The sequence below is a fragment of the Prionailurus viverrinus genome, chromosome D3 (assembly GCF_022837055.1).
Source record: "Prionailurus viverrinus isolate Anna chromosome D3, UM_Priviv_1.0, whole genome shotgun sequence".
Taxonomy (NCBI): Eukaryota; Metazoa; Chordata; class Mammalia; order Carnivora; family Felidae; genus Prionailurus; species Prionailurus viverrinus.
Window position 1 is genome coordinate 65258394 of NC_062572.1, and position 14150 is coordinate 65272543.

Below are 14150 nucleotides of genomic sequence, written 5' to 3' on the forward strand. Positions count from 1 at the left end.
TGAAGTAACCCTGGAAAAATGGGAAAAGGGGTGGTGGTGGAAGGGGCCTTATCCCATACAAAGAGAGAAATGACAGGAGCAGAAAAAACAACCAGCCAGAGTATCAAAGAAACTATAAGGCTTAATCCAGAGAAAGAGGAAAATAAAGAAGAAGGAAATACAGAAAAGGTATAAAAATAATAGAGTAAAAATTCCTGATTAAACAAACAAACAACCAGAACATAGAAATAAAGAATATATATAATAAGAATTGACCAAAAATCAAATCGGGAACTATGAGCCTGATTCCAAAGGAAAAAGGGGCAAAAAGGGGGGAGGAGGGTAGAAGGAAAAAGAAGGGAAAAGAGAAGAAGAGAAAAATAATAGTAATAATAAAACAAACAAAGTAAATAAAAAATAGAAAATAAACAAAGTAACATACAAAACCTCAAGACAGTTGTCTGTTGGTGCCTGGGACCAGTGGCTGTGCTGGTCTGGAGGAGAGGCTGCCTGGTTTGGTCAGTGTCAATCTCACTCCAGTAGATAAGGAGATACTAGGCACAGAGGGGTAGGGTTTGGTGTAAGGTCCACCTCCACTGGGGACCCAACCTTTTTCCCTGAAGCCCTATCATGATGGTGATAGAGAGTAAATGGCGACACCTCAATCTCTCCTCCCCAGACCAGTTGTCTCAAACCACATTGTTTAGGCAGTTGTCACAGAGCAGTGTGGGCAGCTGGCTTGCCCTGCTCCACAGGTAATGAACTGGAATTCAAAACCCGATGTCTTAAAGGATCCAGCTCCACATGGACCTGGTTTTGGGGTAGCACCATTCTGCCCAGTGACAAAGGGGCCTCTGGCTGGTGCCTGCAGGGTTTTTTGTCCTTGGAGGTGGGGGGGGAGCAATATATCCTCTTCCCACAGTACTCGAGGGAGGGAACTGTTCTCTTCCAGCACACCCCTCAAGATCGCTGCAGAGCTGGCTCCCCCCGGCCCCCAGGTGCAAGTATGTAGCTGGCTCTAGTCTGGAGAAAGTTGCACAACCCTGAAAACTCTGATCGTCACTTCTAAGGCCATTTGCAAAGTAGAAACTGGATCTCTCTGTATATTTCATTCCCCTTTCTGTGGTCGGGTGAGGTTTTTCCCTTGTCCAAATTCTCTCCCTTTTGTTTCTCCACCAAAGGGGTCCATACCCTCCATGTCTACACAGCAGTTTTATCTCTCTCAATTTGCAAACACACACCTGTGTCTCACCAAGCTGTGTCTGTACCTTGTGGAGGTTTTTCTGCCACTCTGTGTAGCCTGGATTCCTGGTATTACAAGTGTTCTCACCTCAATACTGCTATGTTTGAGGGATGAGGGGAATTCCAGTCCCCCTACTTCTCCCCCATGATGGCTTCTCCTATACTTTTTTTTCCTTAATGAATGGATTTAAAATTCTATTTGATTGCAATCTTGATTTGCAATTCCCCTGATTATGAGAGATATCGACCATATCTTAGGTTGTTTACTGGTCATATATGTTCCATTTTCTAGAAAACTTGTTTTGCCTATTTTAAAATTATGTTGCTGGTACTCTTATTTTTGTTAAATTTTTTTTACTGATCCCTAGTCAGTGATGTGGACTAAAATTTCCAAGGACTTGTATGACAGACTATTCTAGTATGACAGTATTGTTGGATAAATACTCTAAGTTCTAAGATCTTTTCCTTCAGTATCTTGAAAACTATACTCCATGCTGCATTTAGTGTAATCTTAAAAACGTTTTTCCTTTTGAACATGATCTGTTATTTCTCTAAGCTTTTGGAATGTTTTTGGCATCTATAGTAATCTTGCATTTCTAAGATGTCCAAGTGCCTTCCTTATTGGCACTTTACAGGTGCTTTTCATCAGAGATCTGTCATCTCTTTAAAAATTATTTTAAAAATGTATTTCCATTATTTGCTCGAGTGTTTATTCCTCTTAATTTTAGTTCTCACCCTTTCTTGGACTAGCTGCATGCCATCACATTTATTTCTATATTCTGTATATCATAGCTATATTTTTTCTACATATTTCTTTATTCTTTCTATTTCTTCTGGTTTGTTAATTCATTCTTCATATGTATTTCATCTTTCCTTTTTCAAAATTTATTTTTGTTATATTTTTTCATGTATGTTTGGTTCTTGTATGATTTATTTAGTTTATTTTACATTGCTAAGCTCACACTGGCAGATTTCCCAAGTCACTAGTTGATATAATTGTTTGATTGAATCAAAACATCAGGTTGTGATCCAATTTTAGTCTTAACTTTTCAAAGATATATTTGCAATTTATTCTTAAACATTTTTTTAAATGTTTATTTATTTTTGAGAGATAGAGAGAAGGATAGAGTGTTAGTAGAGACACACACACAGAATCCGAAGCAGGCTTCAGGCTCTGAGCTGTCAGCACAGAGCCTGATGCGGGACTCCAACCCATGAACTGTGAGATCATGACCTGAGCCAAAGTCAGATGCTTAACTGACTGAGCCACCCATGCGCCCATATATTTGCAATTTAAAAATAAGACAAAATTAACTTCTAATTTGTAGACTATGTGGGCTGGTAGATGTTGGTAAAGGGTACTTCATAATTTCTTGACTAATCTCTGAGCCATCAAAGCTACTGTCAAGAGGTAGAGCCTGCATGATATATTCGGCACTAACTTCTCAAAGGCTGGGAATGAAGGGCCTGATTCACAGACCTAGAACAGTGCCTGACTCTCACATAGCTGGTAGTCAATAAATATTTGCTTAATAAATCAATGACTAGGCACCATGTGAGAATAACTCAGTTTAGTTCTCTTCATTTCTTTAATTAATCAGAGTAGAAAAGTCCCAGATGAAAATAGAAATGCATGTATCCCATTTGCCTACTATTTCTGAAGCTGTGTGAGTAGGTCACAGAAAATAATGCTCACCTCATTCTGAGATTCTGCAGACTCTGATGCTTTTAAGGAGGTAATAAGATCCAGAATGTCTCCATTATATTGCTTCACTGAGAACGTTCCACTATAGACTTTTAGCCATCTTGACAAAAAAAAAAAAGTTGATTTTCTTTTTGGAAGTAGTGGGGAGGAGGGAGGAATGAGGAATGAGGAAAAGATGAGGGAAAGTTAAAATACTAGACATGCTCTGTAGAGAAGGGGAACAAAATCTAATTCCCTTGAGCAGAAGATACCTAGAGAGAGCTAAGATGCAAGTATTTAGTATGAAAATGCCCATGAAAGAAAAATGGAAAGGGAGGCACGGAAGGCTGGCAGAGCAGTTGGGTAGTGATGCAAGTCTGTCTCTGAGTGAAGGAAAGAGGAAGGTTGGGTATAAGCATCCTAGACCCCATGCAAGTGAAGGGATGTTTGACAAGGCCTTCAAAGAATCCTCAGGCCAAAGTCAGCATCAGAGGAATATGTGTTTTCTAGGAACAGGTTTCCCTTAGAGTCAATACTGAACTCATCAGCTGGCAACAGCTTTGGGGAGGATGACCTCAGTGTAAAAGCAGCCATGGATATCAGAGCTCAGTGCCTTTGGCCCTCAGTCAACCATGTTGTCTGTGACTGGAGTCTGTGAAGCCCTTTCCCATAGCTTCCACAAGCCTTGAAGTGTTTGGTTTCAGATTTCTGGCCATTAATGAAGGGATTTTTCAAAGTAGACAATAATGTGGTCAGAGTGGGGTGGAAAATTGGGAGATGACATGACAATCTTAGTTCTTGTGTATAAAGAGGACACAATAGATATAAGCTCTACCTATAATATACGAGAGACAGAGTTTTGTTGTTGTTGTTGTTGTTGTTGTTGTTGTTGTTGTTGTTTTAAACTTATGCACTTATATGAAGTTGATGCATAGTTCCCTGCAAAAACATTCCTTGACTTCTGAAATCCTATTTTGGATCAAGTTTCCTTAGTATTTATAACATCACTTTAGACCCAAGTTAGGGAAGCTTTTTCTGTGCAGGGCCAGAGAGTAAGCACTATAGGTTTGGGGGCCAGATGATGTCTATCACAATCATTCAGCTCTGCCCCATAGTGTGAGAGAATCCATATATAACATGTAAATTAGGAGGCATGGATGTATTCCAATAAAACTTATAAAAGTGATGTCAGCCTAGATTTGGTCCACAGGCCATAATTGATGACCACTGATTTAGACATTTCAAGCCATCAAATACATATGCATGGTCAGTTACATCAGATCATTCTGAAATTCAAACCAGCAAGGTATATATATTAGGGGCTTCACACTTAAGAATTTGTGAAAGATAAAGATCAATAGGTAGCCAAGACTTGAAGAATTATATACAATTCCAAGGAATTTGAATTTTATCCATGGGGAAATCAATACTATGTTTAATGCAAGAAATGACATAAACAATCACAGGGGAAGTGCAGAAGGAGATGAGACGGCAGAACACACAACTAAGAAACTGCACAGCAACCAGATGAATAAATGTGAAAGCCTAACTTAAAAGGGAGTTACTATGGTTAATAAGAGGAAGGAGTGAGTTAGCTCTAAATGGTATAGAATTTTTGAAATGCAGTAAACTTAAATTTAGAAAATGTGGAAGGGAAAGTACCATAGAATGATCCAGAGCTTTGTTTAGACTTGAGCCACTAGGTGAATGATGGTGCACTTCATAAAAGAGGGGGCATAAAAGGAGTTTTTGGACTTAATATGGTCAAATGAGGGACTCCCTGGAGGAGTTTGAATTGCCAGGTGGGGGCTGCTGAAATGGAAATATCTAGTAGGCAGTTGGATTTTTGGCTTCTGAGCTGAAGACAAAGGTATATACATTAAAGAACAGGGGTTGAACATGGTACCCTGGGAACATCAAAATATAAGGGAAGGATGAAGAGGTCATTGAAGGAAAATTTGCTCATCTTTCCTCTCACATTACTTTTCATCTTCCTTTTGAATGCCAATGTTTTCCAGCTTTCTGTTATTGTTCCCTTTCTTTGTTTGTTTGTTTTACATGCTTTTCTCTTGGTAATTTTATCCATTTTTGCCTTTGGCTCCAGGTTGATGAAATCTCCATACATTTTGTTTCCAGAAATTCTCTTTAAAAAATGCTTATTTATTGAGAGAAAGAGGGAGAGAGAGAGAGGAACAAGTGGGAGAGGGACAGAGAGAGGGAGAGAGAGAGAATCTCAAGCAGGCTCTACACTGTCAATACAGAGTCCTATGCAGGGTGGGCCCTGATTCCATGAACCATGAGACCACGACCTAAGCCAAAATCAAGAGTCGGATGCTTAACTTACTGAGCCACCCATGTGCCCCTGCTATTCAGAAACTCTAACTTATTTTCAATTGATCACAAATAGGACCAGCTTCAGACAACACTAACTTAATATGTCTCTCACCTAATTATCTTACACAAACAACACTCTCAACTTCTGTGCTCCTAAGGAAAATTAACACTCTCAACATCTACCCCATGAACTTCTCTCATTCTTAGATGCTATCAACAAACCCAAAACACTATCCTAAAATACGTCTCCTTCTCTACTGACATGATCCATAACTTCATCATTTCTGACCTTGGAGTATTGAACATGCATCTGGACTACTTACTCTCAGTGCTTCCCAATTTCAGACCATGTTTCACACCGTTCCAGAGTGAACTTACTAAAAAGGGATCTAGTTGCTTTAAACATTTAGAACTATTCACCTCTCAACACCCCACCCCCAGCAGTCATGTGTAGCATAATGGTTAAGAGCAAGTGTTTCAGGACTATTTGAAGAACTGTGTTGCCAGCCATTCCAATAGAGTTAATTAAGATGGAAGCTGACATAAAGAGAGTCTTTCACAAAGATTTCTTCACATTAATTTCCCAAATCTTCACTGTTCAATGTCATTCTCCTCTTAGCATATACTATAATCCCTACATCTATTTGATAGGGGGAAATAAAAAGAACTTCTTAGAAGTTGCTACTGTAAGGTCACATTTTCTTGTCCATTCCAAATCTCAGTTATCTAAATTCCAGATTTTATATTCCAATCACATTTAATTTCAACACCTTTGTCTAACAAGAGTTATGTCTGATCCCAGTTTGACCAGAAGAGAAGAGACAAGGAGTAAATATAATAGCATATCTGGTCATTATTCAAAGTCATTCTCTTTAAGGTAAAATTTTGCTTCTCTAAATGCTTTCCCCACTTCCAACTATGGACCTCACTGTTAATTCTATTTTAATACTGTATCATCATCATCATCATCATCTCTCATCATCATCAACTTAGCATATATGCTGCTTCAGTATGCTTGGCATTGTCTTAAGTGCTTTATATTTATTAATTCATCAATCCTCCAAACAACCCAAGGAGGTTGTTACAATTGTTGTCTTCATTTGTAGATGAAGAAAGTAAGGAGCTGTGAAATTCCCTAAGGTTATGCAGCTTAAAAGAAGCAGCACTGGGTATGTACCCATACAATCTGATTTCAGAGTCCATGATCTTATCCACTACACAACACTGCTTTTCATAACCCTGTACTACACTGACAATCATATAAACAATATAAAATGATATTATTCCTGCCACTCCATAATTTCTTGAATAACAACCAGACTTGTCACCTTGGAATATAAGCAAAGTTCAAATACTTCTGCATCCTATTTTCTCTTCAACCTTCCACAGGCTCTGACTGGGCCTTGGTATATGCTGTTCTTGTGACTCTAGAGAATCTCTACATGAGTTGACTCACAACCTGGTGATAATGAGGATCATGACCAAATACACGAAATTTGTCAGCATTTGTGTCCTCTATAAAACATTAATGACTTGGAGTGCCTGAGTGGTGCAGTCCGTTAAGTGTCTGACTCTTGATCTCGGCTCAGGTCATGATCTTGCAGTTTGTGAGTTCAAGCCCCACATCAGGCTCTGCGCTAATGGTGAGGAGCCTGCTTGGGATTCTGTCTGTCTTTCTCTCTGTCCCTCCTCCACTTGTGCTCTCTCTTTCTCTCAAACAAATAACCTTAAAAAAACATTAATGACTCAACCTTAGGGCGGTGTTGCAATTACATTTTCATTTTCAATAACTGATAGGTACTCTGGAAATGCACAGATTAATAAAAAACAAAGAGCATATTATAAGCTTTAGTTGTTTAAAATCTTAACTTTAGGTTGAACCTCTTAAGCACGCTGGTGGGGACATAAAGTGGTGCAGCCACTTTGGAAAACACTTGGGTAATTTCTTTGAAAAGCAAAAAACATACCCTCTCCCCGCAAAATACACTGACTATGGAATCTAGCCATTCCATTCCTAAGTATTTCTAAGAAGAATGAAAATACATGTCCATATAAAAACTTGTGCATTAATATCTAGTAATCTTAAGTGTCAAAAACTGAAAACAATCTTAATGGCCATCAACTAGGTGAATAAAACAAACTGTGGTATATCCATACAATGAACTACTATTCAGCAATTAAAAAAAGAATTATAATATTAGTATATACTATAACATGGATGAATCACAATGTCATTAACCTTACTGAAATAAGCCAGACAAAGAAAGTATATATACCACATGACTCCATTTATATAACATTTTAGGAAATGAAAACTAATGTTTCATGACAGTAAGTAGATCAGTAGCTGCCTGGACATAGTTGGTAGGGATAGGAGGAGAAGGGAGAGATAGCCAAGGGGCGAGAGGAAACTTTTGGAGATGATTGATATGTTCATTATCTTGATTGTAGTCATGGTTGCATGAAGGTGTATATGTCAACTTTTCAAATTGTATACTTTAAATATTTACACTGTTTTTCATTGTCAGTGATACCTCAATAAAGCTGTTTTAAAAATACCAATAAAAAATAAAATCTTAACTTTAAATAGAACATGTTAGGTTGTGTTATTAATTTATAAATGCTTAATTAAAGAAAATACCACACTTTAAATCTTATTGCACAAATCATTGTTTCTAACTCTGGAAGCACGTACTACTTTTGAGTATATTTTATAAATATTTATAAATTCTTCCTTGTTCCACACACACACTCACACACATGAATAGCACAGCCCTTTTGATTACACAAAGAGCACATGGATGCCTGTTATTCTGCATTTTGCTGAGAGCATTTAGCACAACAATCCCTGAGGCAACCTTTCAAAACAGGCTGTTTTTAGAAAAAATCTCCTTAGGGAATCTCTTCTCCTGTTAACTCCTGAATAATCAGTTCTCTTTCAGAAAATAAAGTAAGGTATTTCAGATATGTATTGTTTGTGAATTTATGTCCTTTGTCTACAGAGTAGCAAGCTAGAGTAGAAAAAAAATCACTGGGCTGGCTCTAGCACTTTATGGTTTATTTCATATGTTTATTCATGGTTTATTCCAAACCATATGGTTTATCCCATGCATTCCTTTACTTAATGTACATGTTTTGAGCACCTTCTGTGCACTGAATTTGTCTTCAGGAAGTTTACAGTGTAATGGAACACACAGTGCATTCAACAGCACATTCAATCCACAAGTATTTATTGTGTGTCTATAGCATACCCTGCATTTTCTACCCACATAAATAACAGACTGTCATAAGTACTAGCAGTCTTCTGGGGAAGTCATGTATTGTGAGAGGGGATGAGTTTGGTATAGTGTGTTATAACTGCAGTGGTGAGTCATGCTGCTGTTGCAGGAAAGTGGTTAGAAAAACAAGAGACAACTTCACAAAGGAGGTTAGAACCTACAGGGTGACTCTTTTAGTCACGTGACTTTGGAAAACTAACTCAACCTTCTTGAGACCAGATAAATTCATCTGAAAAAGGATAAGACTTTTCCAGAGACCATACAAGCTCTCTTATGGATTTAAAATACCAGTTCTACAAATTTAGGAAAAGAAAAGGAATATAGCTAATGGAAATCAAGAGTAATATTTTCCCCTAAGGCTTAAGATTGGAAAAAAGAGCCTAGAGCTAGACTGTAGAGAGCGTCAAATGTCAAACTAGGGAATTTATACGCTTTATGTGTATCACTGGTCACCAAAGAATTTCAACATCCCTTCATCATTAAAAAAGTTTAGTTCAACCCCACTATATGAATATTTATTCATTTGTGAATTATACACACATGGTATAGATACATTCTATCTTATATATACTTCTCCAGAGTCTAGATAAACAGAGAATACTTTCCAATTCATTTTATAATCTTGATTCCTAAACCTCTCAAGGAAAATATAAGAAAGGAAAACTATAGACCAATCTTGATCAAGACTATAAATGACAAAATTTTTAAAAGAACATTGATGAACTGAATCCAGCAATACATTTTAAAGGATAGTATAGTTAAATTAAACCTAGAAATGTAAGTTTGGTTTAACATTAGAAGAATGAAGTAATAAAATCACCACATTAAAAACTTAAAAGAGGAAAAACTATATCTGCATGTCAACAGATGTAGGAAAATCATTTGATAAGATCTGACAACCCACTGATGATTTAAAAAAAGTCTAGTTGTCTCCTCCAGCCATCCAAGATGCAAAAAAGGAGAGAAGGCTAAGGGGAAAAAGGTGGCCCTGATTCCTGCTGTCGTGAAGAAGCAGGAGAACAAGAAGGTGGTCACTCCCCTGTTTGAGAAAAGGTCCAAGAATTCTGCCTTCACACAGGACATCCAGCCCAAAAGGGACCTTACCCGCTTTGTCAAATGACCCCACTACCTCTGGCTGCAGTAGCAAAGGACTATTCTGTATAAATGTCTAAAAGTGCCTCCTGCAATTAACCAGTTCACCCAGGCTTTGGACCACCAAATAGCTACTCAACTGCTTAAGCTGGCTCACAAATACAGACCAGAAATAGAGCAAGAGAAGAAGCAGAGACTGTTGGCCCCTGGGGCTGAGAAGAAAGCTGCCAGCAAAGGGCATGTCCCCACTAAGAGGCTGCCTGTCATTTGAGCTGGGGTTAATACTGTCACCACCTTGGTGGAAAACAAGAAGGCTCAACCTGTAGTGATTGCACATGATGTGGATCCCATTGAATTGTCTTCCTGCCTGCTGTGTCATAAGATGGGGTTCCCTACTGCATCATCAAGGGGAAAGCCAGGCTGGGGCACCCTGTCCACAGGAAGACCTACATCTTCACATAGGTTAACTGGGAAAACAAAGGAGCTCTGGATAAGCTGGTGGAAACTATTGGGACCAATGACAATGACAGATATGATGAGATCCATCTTTATTGGGGAGACAGCATCCTGGGTCCAAAGTTGATGGCTCACATTACCAAGTTGGAAAAGGCAAAGTCTAAAGAACTGGCCACCAAACTGGGCTAAGTGTGTGCTGCTGAATTTTCTGTACATAAAAGTAATAGAAAGTTCTCTTTTAAACTCCTTTAGCAAACTAGGAATGGAAGAGAAAATTATTTTCATCTGCTAAAAAGTATTGACAAAATTGCTCAAGATAAACCTCGTACTAAATGGTATTTTCTTTATAATTAGGAAGAAAACAAGAGTGTGCACTATATCCTCACTCATTCAATAATATAGTGCAGATTTTGGCTAGAGCTCTATGACAAGAAAAACCTATAAAATAGGGTTATTTAAAAGGAAGACATTAAATTGTCATTACTCTTGAGAGATAAATTGTTTATGTAGAATTCAGTATGATTATATTAGTCTGGACAGGCTAGATTATTCTGTGATAACAAAGAACCACAAAATATTTGATGCTTAAAAACAAAAAACTCATATTGTAGTCCCACTACCTGTCTAACAAGGGTGAGCAGAGAAGTGCTCACTGCATTCTCTCAAGGACCCGGGCTGACAGTAACCCAAATGAGACACAAACAGAGGGAGAGGGGAAAATCACCAAACTCATGAATGTTGGTGGCTGGTACATTCAACCCATTAGTGATGGAAATTGGATGAAGGGTAGTCTTAAAGGGAAGTAGGTTTAGTGGTGAAGGTGTTGCTAAGTGAGAGAGCAGTGCTAACTAACTACGAACAGAAATATCCAACAAGCCTTTAGACAGGTAGGGTTGAAACCCAGAGTTGAAATTGGGATTCAAGATGAAAACCCATGAAGAAGTAATAATTCATTTGTTTCAATATGTTCAACAAATACTGGTTTATTGCAGGAATACAGTGATAAAGAATACTGATTTAAATTGTTGTACTAACAAATCCTGTATTTTTATGGAATCTTTTCTTATCAACAGTGAGGATTATTTACACAGACTAAATCTGACTGCAGAGGTCCAATTTGTTTCCTCTTTTTTAAAAATCAAAAGGAAATGCAACTCGGTTGCCTTAGAGTTGTATCAGACCAGGCACAGAGATTTTTTTCAGAGTCACTTGTGGTGACTGAAAAAAAAGAATAACTATGATGAGTAGTACTTATGTACACAGAATATTAATAGCAATAACTAAGTGTTTATTAGAATTCCATCAAAATTGACCTTTAAACAACTTATGTTACTGCTTAAAGAAAACCATCTATAAGACTGCAGGAAAAATCCCAGAAGAGCTGGGAGAGGAAAGTCTGCTGGATTGGGAGCAGGGAGGGAATATTGTGAAGGAGGCCCGCAGGGCAGGGAGTTGGCAGAAGCAATAAGAAAGAATTATGAATTTTTTTCTACGGTACTTAGATATGGATGTAGGTTTGAATTATGCCATTATATGCACAGATTTGTACTTACGTTGAGTTTAACTCATAAGTAGAGAAAATTATTTTAATTGAGCTATTTAAGAAAACACCTCCAGCAAAATCAAAAGTAAACTGTGTGGTGCATGCTACTTTCCAAGGCACACTATTTTAGCGAATGCATTTTACCTTTATGATAATTATCAAACACTTATGTTTTATGGATAGAGCCCTATAGCATAATGCTCTGCCTGCTTTGCATAACTATGATGATTTGCTCCCCTTCTTAATACAGCATAAATGTTTTTGTCCTTATGCAATTGATCTTGTTCCCTGGTGGCTGGTTCAAAACATTGGGCCTCATCCAAGGTACTGTTGCAGAATATTAGTCTTCTGATAATAAAGACTTTTTTTCATTTTCTTCATCTTCTGTGATTTTGTTTCTCCTACTCTCCAGCCTCAATAGATGAGCATCCCTTTAGCTGGCTTTCAGTTAATTAAAAAGCCTGTAGCAGAGTACAGAATGTGCCCACAAGAAAACCTCAAGCAGTGCAGATGGCACCACCTCTGCACTCAGAAACAGAAAAGTAGTTCTCTGAAACAGCTGTGGGCTGGGAGGCTCTGGGTGGCCTCTGCCTTCCTGGCATGCAAACAAGAAGAATGAATCTGGCTTGAATCTCCCCTGCTCAAATCAACTAATCCTATGGTAAACAGCTTTTCGGCTGTGGGAGAGTTCAAAATGTACTCTCTGCAGCCGTAATTTTTTGCTGAAGTTGTGTGCTATCTGGGATGATGTATGTGCTACATATTGCTCAGAAAGCTGTGCCTACGTGTGTGGGTACGGAAGATGGAGAAACTGAAGGAAGAAGAGGCAATGGTACCCCAGGTGTTTTCTACGAGCTCCCTTTTGATCTCTGTAAAGAAACTCTAAGGTATGGGGTTGCACCTTTATTCATTTTTCCTCCAGTTGCTCATATAACAGAATTTGGGAAGATTCTAACAGCCTGTGGCTTAATTGCAGCCAGGTTTTACCTTACCATATTGTATAAGCAATAAATATTGATTGGATGTAAATGCATTCCAATGTATTCCCCTGCCCTCAATCCCAAACACAAAGAAGCAAATTACTAAGGGGCACAGAGTTCAATTCCCTTTTTGTGAGCATGAGAAATCTTGCTGTTAAAGCAAACTGAAAATTAATGACCCCATGATATTCCCAAGGGCCTGGTAGAAGAAAAGATGTCTCAACCCAGAATCAAGGAATGCATAACAACTTGAGGTCGAGTCTCCACACACTAGTGATTGAATAACCTGTTTGGATATAACTTTTAAATTAGTGACAAATTATACTATAGCCAGAGGAGACTGTTCTTGTCATTATTTCATCTCTGTGTAGGCAAGTTACCACTCTACCCTACAAATCAGGCAATGAACAATCAGTACATTAACAAAGAAACAGATGAGGTTAGATGATCTCAAGAATAGGACCAACAGCCATTTCCAATCAATTAACTTCTATGCTTGTTTTTAATACTCGAATTGACTAGATTTCTATTATCATAGCTAGTATGCATTGATGGGAAGGGAGAAAATTCTCTGGGACCAAAGGATGCAGGACAGTGTGAAGCTATCTCATGGAATATGATTTAAATGTCTTCTGTGTAATAAATAATCAAGAAATTAATAGCAGCAAAAATGGATTTTTTGGTTTTATGGGGCAAAATGTATTCATATCTAAAAGAGAACCATCTTGTGCTGACAGAGCTTATTATACTTCATTTAGGAGACAGCAATGCAGTTATAGTATTTATCTATCACTATAATAAGAAAACTACAGCACTGTTTGTCACTAATTACAATTGTGGTGCTATGGTGCTTTTTATTCAAGAACCAAAAACAGATTTTGCTTTTATTTTTAATGTTTAAATTAGGAATGCATTGAGATACAAATTACTGTGTCAAGATTCAGGGTAGAAATGCAATTAGGATTTAGATAACAAATGAACAAAAACACATGATCATTACACTTGTTAGTAGAAAATACTTTGCTAAAGACCTTATTTCATTTATGTGCTATATTACAACTTGCATTTAAGAGATTTAAATAAGAGGTGAAAAATCCATGAGCCATTTAAGATATAAGCAAATGAAGTAACTATTGTCCAGGAAATGGTCTTTACACGTGGGTATAATGAAGCTACCAGGAAATGCCACGATGAAAGTAATCATTTATCTTGAATCAAACAGAAATGTGCTTAGCAAGAACATCACTCTATAATTCTCTTTGTGAATAACAACTAGTTCTAAAAAGACATTAGACAAAATTCCAGTGGATTGTTAAGTAAGAATTTTCTTAGTAATATCCTTTACCACTTGGGAGATTTTCTCAATGGCAACCATGAAGTTCTGTAGCAAATATCCTTATTTTCCTTTTTAGATCAGAAGTAGCCTCCTTGGCTAGATGTACTTCTGACCAATTATTAGGTCAGTAAATCAGGTCTTAAGAACCTAAGTCCAGCTCATAAATGTTTTCCAACTTTTAAAAGTTTGTTATCATTTTGTTAATTTAGATTCCTAGGAACAAAAG

The 14150-nt window shown here is 37.6% G+C and overlaps 1 pseudogene; it reads left to right on the forward strand.

Moving 5' to 3' along the window:
- The first annotated feature begins 612 nt into the window (after positions 1-612).
- On the forward strand, positions 613-10254 carry LOC125148664 (60S ribosomal protein L7a-like; annotated as a pseudogene).
- The last annotated feature ends 3896 nt before the right edge of the window (positions 10255-14150 follow it).